Below are 10,092 nucleotides of genomic sequence, written 5' to 3' on the forward strand. Positions count from 1 at the left end.
CCTGCCAATGCAGGGGACACGGGTTTGAGCCCTGGTTCGGGAAGATCCCACATGCCATGGAGCAACTAAGCCTGTGTGCCACAACTACTGAGCCTGCGCTCTGGAGCCTTCGAGCTACAACTACTGAAGCCCTTGCTCCTAGAGCCCATGCTCTGCAACAAAAGAAGCCACTGCAATAAGAAGCCCACGCACTGCAATTAAGAGTAGACCCCACTTGCCACAACTAGAGAAAGCCCATGTGCAGAAACGAAGACCCAACGCAGCCAAAAATAAATGAATAAATTTATTTAAAAAATTAAGGTCGGGGCTTCCCTGGTGGCGCAGTGGTTGAGAGTCCGCCTGCCGATGCAGGGGACGCGGGTTCGTGCCCCGGTCTGGGAGGTCCTAGCTGACACAAAGAGAAAAGAAAAATAAATAAGATGTAAGAGGATTAGAAAGCAGGAAGCCATTATTTCACACTATAGGTTTGTCTAGAATAAAAAAAAAAAAAAAATTAAGGTCAATGACAAGTACTAGATTTACATTAGTGTTTTTTAAGTGCTAAGTTATTAACAGGACCCTTGGATATGGCAAATGATTGCAGGTTATGACAACATTCTCCACAAGCTTTTCAAACTAAAAGTTGAATTAAAATTAAAAATATTTATTTAAAAAATATTTTTTTGAGAAAAGAGAAGAAAGGAGAGAGATTTTCACAAAAATCTAAAAATGTTAATTACAGTTAACAGTTCGGTAAGTCAGAGGAATACCCAAGGCAGAAACTCTGAAGCTTCCTGAGTGGATGTAGGTGAAGGCAATAAATATAATGGGTGGTGTGGTCAAAGAAAACATGGGTCAGCTTGAAAAATGCCAACCCTGGGCCTGAGGCATTTGGCAACATGAGAGTTAGGCAGGAGAGAGAATTAACTTGTACACCACAAACGAATTGCCGGCTAGTTCTTAGTTTGGGGTATAACAAGTCAGCTCTTTTTTGCAGACACTGCACAGGAGGCAGCCCTTCCTGCTCAGCTCTGTGGGGCCTGCAGGGACTCTCAACTGAGGCAAGTCTTAAAATGCTCCTCTTTGAGCTTAAAAAGCTCCCAGCTTTTTGTTTGTTCTTTTGCGATCTCCCACTGCCCTACAAAAAAAAAAGCCTAATCAAAATAATAAAAGATCTCTAAAACCTAGGTAATTTCTAGGTCCCTACCTTTAACCAAAATTACTCTGTCACGTAGCATTCTTTTAGAAATCAGAGGAAAAAATAAAATACTCAATTAACTCTTGCAGGATTGAGAGACTTGTGAAAGATGTTGGGAAAAGAACAACACAGGTAGACCCTTTCCAGTACAATTGGAACATAGCAACATACTTTTCCAATATTGTTATAGAGTCTAACTGACAATACTTTCACAAGTTATTTTGAGGTAGAGGGGGAATGAAGAGTGCTGTTGCCAGAGAGCTAAAAAGTATGAATCCATCTCAAATTATGTTTGTATATGTGTCTTACTTCCTGGAGTCAAATAATCTGGCTGGTAAACAAGTTTCAGGCCTCAAGGGGTCCTGGGGGAGGCAGCTGCAGGCTTGTAACTGTCACCCTAAAGACCAAGAGAGTTGAGTTAAGCCAGTCTTCTCCTGTTTCCAGGGGCCTGATTTCTTCTCAAGGGTTAGCAAAAGGTCAGGCAGCCCCTTAATTTTTAACTTCAATGACAGAGGATGCCTGGAACCTGGACATTGAATAAGGGAAAGGAATCTTCCGTCCGACCCCAGAGCAAAAGCTGTGAGAGGCTTAAGTACTAGCTCTCAATGCCTGCCTGAGGCTCCTGCTGAGGCTGCCCAGGCTGTCGGTAGTCCCCAACTCGGGCCCCACTGTTCCTTCTCTCACACCCACCCCCACCCAGGGCTATCAGGGAGGCAGGGCTGCAAGGGTCCTGCTGGTGTGGGAAGGGAGGCTAAATGTTTAGTTTACATTCTTTAACTCACGTTGTTGCTGAGGCTGGTAAGGCTTTTTAAAGTAACTCCTTACACTTCAATACTACTTTTCTTTGAGGAGCTCAAATTATTTTATTTTTCAATACTTTGTGATGCAGAGTTAGCTATTGGCATGTCCCTTAAAAAAGAGGGAAACAAATTACTTGCTTCAAATTGTGAAGAGATTTAATATCGGGTTTGAACTCTGGGCTCATCCTCTCCACTGATCTCTACTATTTGACTGCACTGTGGCTCTTCTGAAATTGCCATTTATTAAAACCCTGGAGAGATTATTATTATCATAGTTTTTTTTTTAATGAGAACCAAAAATGTCATTCTCTTTCCTCTAGAACCTTTACCTGGGCAACTCCAAATACTCTGTAAAAGTTCTTTATTTGCTGACATAAATCCTTATAAGGAAGCTTCTCCTTCAGTTTTCAGATGAAAGAATTGAGACGGATTTACTGGTTCCCAAAATAACTACAGGGTAGTTGGTAACAGGGAATAAAATCAGATTAGATCTTTAAACCAGACTCTCTTCCTGTTCAAGGAAAGTTGTGACTCCTGATAGTCAACCTGCAGGATGGCTCAATAGATGGTTTCTCTGGTTAAAACGCCAATCTTAAACAACAAATAACGCAGATTAATTTGCCTAGGCAGTCGTTGAGTTTGAGATCAGTATAGTGGATTAATGAATTAGCAGCTGTGTTCTAAGATTTTAAAGAAATTTTGAACTGGGTAAAATTAAAAAATAAATATTAATCAGAATGGAAACCAATCTCTTTAAGGCAAGTCATTATTTTCTGTTCAATCGGAGAATAAAACAAATAATAATATGATAGTTAAACATATAAAATAATTCAGCCATGCCCTTCTCCAAAAACAGAAATAAGAAAGCAACAAAAACATATTATACATACAGGCACATACTGCTTTAAATAAATCCAACATAAAAATCCATATTTTCTAACATGGAAAATTAGAGCATGACTATATTTCAAAGGGCTTGCTTACATCACAGAAGTATGTAGGTATCTTCCCTAAGCTGAAGAAATCTGTGGACTTGGTCTGGAGCCTCCAACTCTACTCCTTTCCGTGTGTCTGGACAAATCACCTAGATTTATTTCCCATAATTCCACCTACTAACAGAGTTGCTGAGAGAGGTTTACCTGAGAAAGCATACATTCAAATACTTTTTTTTTTTTTTCTTGCGTTATGCGGGCCTCTCACTGTTGTGGCCTCTCCCATTTGCGGAGCACAGGCTCCGGACACGCAGGCTCAGCGGCCATGGCTCACGGGCCCAGCCGCTCCGCGGCATGTGGGATCTTCCCGAAACGGGGCACGAACCCGCGTCTCCTGCATCGGCAGGCGGACTCTCAAGCACTGCGCCACCAGGGAAGCCCCATTCAAATACTTTTAAAATTGTAAAGCAACATGCAAAAATGAGATACGGTTTTAAAAATAGAATTTGGGTCACAAAATCTGTTTTTCACACAGTTTCATGAATTAATCTGTTGTAGAAAGAGGGATAGTTTGCATGCTTTAATTTACACTGTGTTGTTTCTAAGAGTTTTGATTCGGGTACTGAATTTGGCTTTTTCTGGTTATTTTTGATTGACCCAGCCACTGAGGATGATCATTTTGTGGTTTTGACTGGTCATTCATTTCACTTACACACTGCATAATGTGTTTTTGCTGTCTCCTAAAGAAGGTAATGATTTTTAGGGACTTTCAAATTATTAATAATACTGACTCAGGCAACATTATCCAAACCTTTTCTTCTAAGAACACTGTGGACATCTATGGAGCCCACTTTAAGGGAAATGAAGGATGCAGTTACAGAACTCCATCCTCCTCAAATAACAAGCAATTCAGGTCAAAGCAATTGTGGGGGCAGGGTGGGAGGGTGAGAACGAGGGGGGTTGGTTTCGATGGAAGGATTCCAAATTGCTCAGAAGACTGCAGAGGTGCAGACCTCACGGGAAATGTAATTTTCTCTCTTTCCAATTCTGAATGTTAATCTGAATGATGTGATCCCTAAGCAGCTGTTTGTGGGAAAATATCTTGATTTCTGGTCGTCTATGCAAGTGTTGTCCAAAATAATGAAATATTGTTAGGGTTAAAAATAGAAAATTAATTTCCATAATTAGTTCTTTGTAGCTTTTGTGACCAGCTTTATTACCCAATTGGTTAAATTTAATATAGTTATGAAATCAAATTGACAAGCCTCTATTGTGACTCAATTACCAGTATCTGGGCACGTTTAAAAATACAGCTTCCCTTATGGTAAGTAGAGGATAGAGAGTTGCTAAACAAACAAACAAGACCTTTAAATAACCTGCTTATATTAGAGAGAAGAGAGTAGCATTCACATTCAGAGAAGCATCTTTTCTTTCAAGCATCTAGCACTCTCTGAGCATAGGTGAAAAACTGATTTGGTTCACACTGAGCTTTAAAAGGAGAATGTGTAGAGATGGAGGTATAAGAAATTCCCATGAAAACACGTATGCATAGAAATCAGTATGTGTTCACTACCAGTACTGATTTAAATGTTACAATTTATTGTGCTCACAATCACAGCAGTTGCCTTCACTGTGTGGATTCACAATGGTCTTTTTGATGGAAAGATTAGATTCTGGAAGTCTGAAAGCTCTAAAAGCTATCACTTTCTTGTATTTGGTCTTTTCACAGCAACCTCTGGGTAGCAACAGCTCTCTTTCTCCATATACCTTAAAAAGATTTAACTACGTGACCTCTTGAAACTTATCAGAGGGAATTTGTATAGCAATTCATATTTAAATGGCTCCTTAAAATAATTTACTAACAAAAGTAGGTACTTAAAAGAAAACACAAAATATTTAAGGACCCATCAAGAACCATACAACAGGACTCCTGAGTTGGTGAAGGATTTTCCTTTGCCTGTGTGGGCATATAACATAGAATTCATTTTCCTGGACTTAACATTAAAAAAAATATTTCTTTTATCTTCTTCTGTTTTTACTTTCTAAGAAAAATGATCAGATATTCACACAAACTGCAATTCTACAACCTTGTGTGCAACTCAGGTAAGCACTTGCTCAGGCTGGAAGAGGAGTGGAATTTGTTGGCTTAAAAAACTATGGTGAAAATTTGTTTTAAAGCAGACCAAAGCCTAATAATGTTTTGCATTATTGAAAAATTAACAAAAAGTGTGCAGTGCTGTAACTTACCAGTTAAGAAAGCTCACATAATCAACCATGAGGAACAACTCAGTGTACTGAGTGTACAGTTGGAAAGTACTGGCTATGAGTTCTTACAAAGTGGAATATGCCAGAAGTCAGTGTTGGTAGTACAGCGGTGAGCAGAGCTAGCTTCAAACAAAGTTGGATATGCCAGGGACAGACCAACAATCCTAGCAAAAGGTCCACACACTCCATGTGCCACTGTGTCACTAAGTCAATGGCTGTCACCCACTAATAATATACTAACTAGCCACCAGAAGTCCTTATTTTTCAGGAGCCTCTTATGCAGTTTATGACATCAGTTTATGACATTTTTGGGGTAATCCTCAAATTACTGCTCTAGATAACCACAAAACACATATTTAAAAGGCCCTTTAAAAAAAAAAAGGCCCTTTTATACTGCAGGTGTCTATATCATGTATTTTGAGTAGCCAGAATATGTGATCATAAAATTTGTGATTATAAACTGGTAACTTAGCACACTAGTAAAGCACTAAGTTGGTACACCCTGGAAGTTTCTAAATCTATATGAATTCCTATAATTTATCACCTTACTTTGGCATTCTTGCCAATTCATTTTCTGAGACACCTCATAATGATCACTTGTAAAACTTTAGAACCACAATGACAAACAGCACATTATACTCACAGTGATGCAACTAACAGTTAAAAAAGATGAATTTAAAGAACTTTTTGCTTTAAAAAACTTGCTATAGGTTTTTGTAATGACTCAAGACGATATTTCCACTGCCCCTCACTTGCCAGTACTAACCTCTTCTCTCCCAACTGATTCATAACTGCTGTCCCTTCTTTAAATCCACCAAATCTGCCAAATGTATTTTCAGAAAACCCCTGCATTTTTTCATGCTTTTCCCCTACTGAAACATCTTGTGTGCATCACAGTGATCAAATCTTTAACTTGGATCAGGATGGATGAGGGACGGCTGCCTATACAGGGGCACAACTGAACTGAGTTTTGAGTGGCGTTTAAGAGTTAACCCAGCCAAAAGAAGGGAGAGAGGAGTGAGGGCAGTAGGGGGTAGGGATAGGAATCGAGCAAGATAAATCGCTGGTGTTTGGCTGGGTGTGGGAGTAGTGGTGATAGGACCAAGTTTGAGAAGATGCAGGCATGGAGAACTTGGAATGCCATGCTGAATAAGGATTTCACTCCTGTAGAGAACAGCAAGAGACCGAAGTAATTTAAATCAGGAAATGATGTGCTGTGATTTTAGAGTTTACTACCTAGGTGAAGAATGAATTGGAGTGAGGCCAGATTTACCTTCTTGATATAAAGAATCACATCTTTTACTACCATTTCTGGCACAGTCCTTCATCAGCCCTTGACAAGTTAATGGTTGATTAGTCAATATTTCCTTGTACATTAAAAATATCCTAGTTATACACATTCAGTTTGCACTTAATCCTTCAGGCCTACATCTATCCTGTGGATTACCACAGTGGAGCCAAAATGTGAAGATGATAGTTGCATGTATGCTTTTGTCTTGGAGTGGATGGAAGGTGCTCAAATATTTCCTACTGTTTCTCTATCATTCTGGGAATATAGAGAGAAAAAAAATTTTCCCCCAAATGCAGGCAGACTCTAAGTGATTAGAAAAGATGACTATGTTCGTTGTGGCAAGGTTGATTCTACATCTGCATAATATATATTTACTGTCATTCTCTTATCTGTATGGCTTGTGTTTTATCTGCAATATTTTGGTATTCTATAAGTTCCTATGATCTGTCAAGAAAAGTTTCCATTTATTTTCCTCCTTCAAAGAAAAAGGTAATCAAGATACAATAATTCGGGTGTGATCATTCTCACCCGTATCCTGTGAACATATTAGTGAGATTTAAGATAAAGTGGGAATAATTTATTAAGCTTCTAATGAGAGTATTTTCTTCTGGATATCAAGGAATTGCAGAACTTTGATTATGATGCTTTGGCCAATTAATATTGTTAAGCCTAAAGCTGATTACTCCAAGAAAACAAATATATGAATTCTTTTAATGGTAATGGTGAGCTGTGTTTTCAAATGCTCAAGATTCTTTTTTCTAAATATGCCTTTTCATTTAAGTCTACATATTGATTGGGCTCCGCAGCTCATCTTTAAGCACGTAAGAATAGAGCAACTGTTTTTATGTCCTATATCCAATCACCATTAATGGCATAACACAAAATATACACAATAGATTTTTCAATCATTCTATTATAAGAGGACCTGAAATTCTGCTTATTGTTCTTATCTTAATAAGTCAGGGGAGTGAGATGCTCACTCTAGCACAAAGATTAAGTTTTCTACTAATTGGGTCTATTCCCACTTGCAACACTCCTTTTACTGTTTACTTCCCTAGAAGGAGTATGGTATTTATGTCTTCATACATTTGTGTACTGGCACAAAATAGTTGGAGTCCAACATTTAACTCAGAATTGTATAACTTAAAATTCTTTTTTTTTTTTTTTTTTGCGGTATGTGGGCCTCTCACTGTTGTGGCCTCTCCCGTTGTGGAGCACAGGCTCCGGACACTCAGGCTCAGCGGCCGTGGTTCACGGGCCCAGCCGCTCCGCGGCATGTGGGATCTTCCCAGACCGGGGGGCGAACCTGTGTGCCCTGCATCGGCAGGCGGACTCTCAACCACTGCGCCACCAGGGAAGCCCTAACTTAAAATTCTTGAATGTCATCTGAGATAGTATCAAATGATCTTATTACAGACAATATTAATCAAGTCTGATATATAAATTCCAGAGGTTTTAGCAACATATTTGTTATACATTATTATCACAGATAGGTTGCCAATAATATGCTTGTTCTCAGAAAAGAAAAATATAAAGCTTTTAATAATTTCTATTGATCAGACCAGAAATTCAATGAGTATAAAATTAATGTTGACTATTTGAAGATAAAATAAAGTAAATATGTATGACCTTATTTTAACACATAGGAAAAAAATTAAAGCTGATATCCAAAACAATTAGGAGAATAAGCCAATGTGAACAACAAATACCTAGAATATCTAATTCAAGTGAGCTGTTCCCATGATTGGAACTTACTAACACAGGGCATAAATAACATTAATGCAGTCTTTTAAAAAGCCTAAGTGAACAGTTGTTTTCTCTTAAGGAAATTTCTTACACCTTATCTGGGACACATAGAGCAATGTACTTTTATAATCAAACACTGTTAATACTTCCATTGATTCTGAAGAACCCCTACTCACGCCTTCACTCAAGACCTTATCCATAAAAGATGTGTTTTCACCATTTCTCGGGGAGGGGAGTTAATTTTTTTGTAATCACCATGTTGTTAACATTCTATTTCCTTTGACATTATTATCAGAAGAATTTCTAAAAAAAAAAAGCACTTTTTTTTTAAGTCATTGCAATTGATCTGCTAGACACTGGCAGACAAGGAAGTACATTAAATCATGTAGCATTACTGACATTTTACAATCACAGCAGCATGGCCATGTCCCTGCCCCCCCACCATCTAACTTTTTTTCCTTCTCTCTTGATTTCTCCTGCTTTCTAAGTGACTGACTAGTCGCCTCACTTCCAGAATTGCTTCATTCCTGGCATTCCTTTTTTTGGCAACAAATAATTCATACAGGATTTAAACAATGTCTAACTCCCCCCCACCCCACCCCGGGCCTCTGCCCCACAAATAATACCTATTAATTGCCTTTTTTGCTACCTTAGCCAATTTTCAGTCTTTTCTCCAAAATTCCTTCTGATTACAGATATTCAAAACATCTTGGCCAGGAAAACCATTTAAGTAAACAGCATGCGTTTGGCTGATTTCCAAAGAAGCTGCAAATTTTATTAGGATATTGTTCATTGTGTTTTATAAGTATTGTATACATACAACAATTTAAAGCATGACTTTCTTCCTTACCCAGGCACCCAAGGGGGAACTGTTGTAATAAGTAAAGTAGTAGTACTTTCAAAGTAAATGTAATAAATAGGATATGGACACTAAAAATTCTTCCCTTTGCTAATACTGTACTTGTAATTCTTAAATGTCTTCTATGTGACTTTTATAAAAGACTTTTTAAAATTTCCTACAATACAGACTCATCTCACAGTGCTGCTATACACCTCTGTTCCACACCCACACACACACACACACACACACACCCCACCCCACCCCACCACCCCCCCCCAAGAGTTACAGCCAATTTTAAAATGTTCAACACAATCTAAAATAACAAAAGTTAGAGTAATTTACAATGAAAACCACTCACTTATATAAAGGCATTAGAGAGAAGTTGACAGCTTAAAGACCCTTGCAGGGTATTTATCAACAAATCAGTCACATTTATCTCATCTCTGTTTTCAGCAGATTATCCGCTGCCTCAATCTTACAGGTATGTCAACAATTCAGAATTCTCCAGGTCCCTGGAGCTAACAGCAGTTAACACCAGGGTCATTTCTTCCCGGAATTTATGTTGATACAGGATTCTTTCCAGACCAGTACTGTTTCAACAACTGCCTGTCTGTTTCAACTTTAGAGACAGGATAGTAATACGGAAATAATAAAAACAATACTCACAACCATAAGGAGCCCCCAAACCTTTTCAAAGAACTTTAATTAAACAACATACACAAATCACCCCTGGTAATTGTTCCATGGTGTGTTAACGCTAAATTCCTTTGAAGCTGATTTCCCCTTTGAGTCTCAGAAAGCTGAGGTTTAGAGTAAGTAGGTGTTGTTTGTTGCCTTATCTCTCTGCCTGGCTTGCACTTCTGTGTAGGCTGAGTGTATTTCAGCTTGTTGGGAAGCTCCTGTTGCAATAAAAATATTTCAAACACTTTGTTTCTTAGTTGGACTCAAGCAGTTGCCCTAAGCATTGGAGCAGAAGCATCATGACAGTGCCCTTTGTTCTATCTACGATATCAATTCTGTGAACTGTGTAATATTCCTGC

General features: G+C 38.5%; 1 protein-coding gene across 1 annotated transcript in view; it reads right to left on the bottom strand.

Annotated features, from left to right (window-relative positions):
• PKP2 (plakophilin 2) overlaps positions 1–10,092 on the bottom strand; it is a 90,568-nt gene that overhangs the window by 77,650 nt on the left and 2,826 nt on the right. The window lies entirely within an intron of this gene.

This window comes from Lipotes vexillifer, unplaced genomic scaffold (assembly GCF_000442215.2).
Source record: "Lipotes vexillifer unplaced genomic scaffold, Lipotes_vexillifer_v1.1 scaffold1, whole genome shotgun sequence".
Lineage (NCBI taxonomy): Eukaryota > Metazoa > Chordata > Mammalia > Artiodactyla > Lipotidae > Lipotes > Lipotes vexillifer.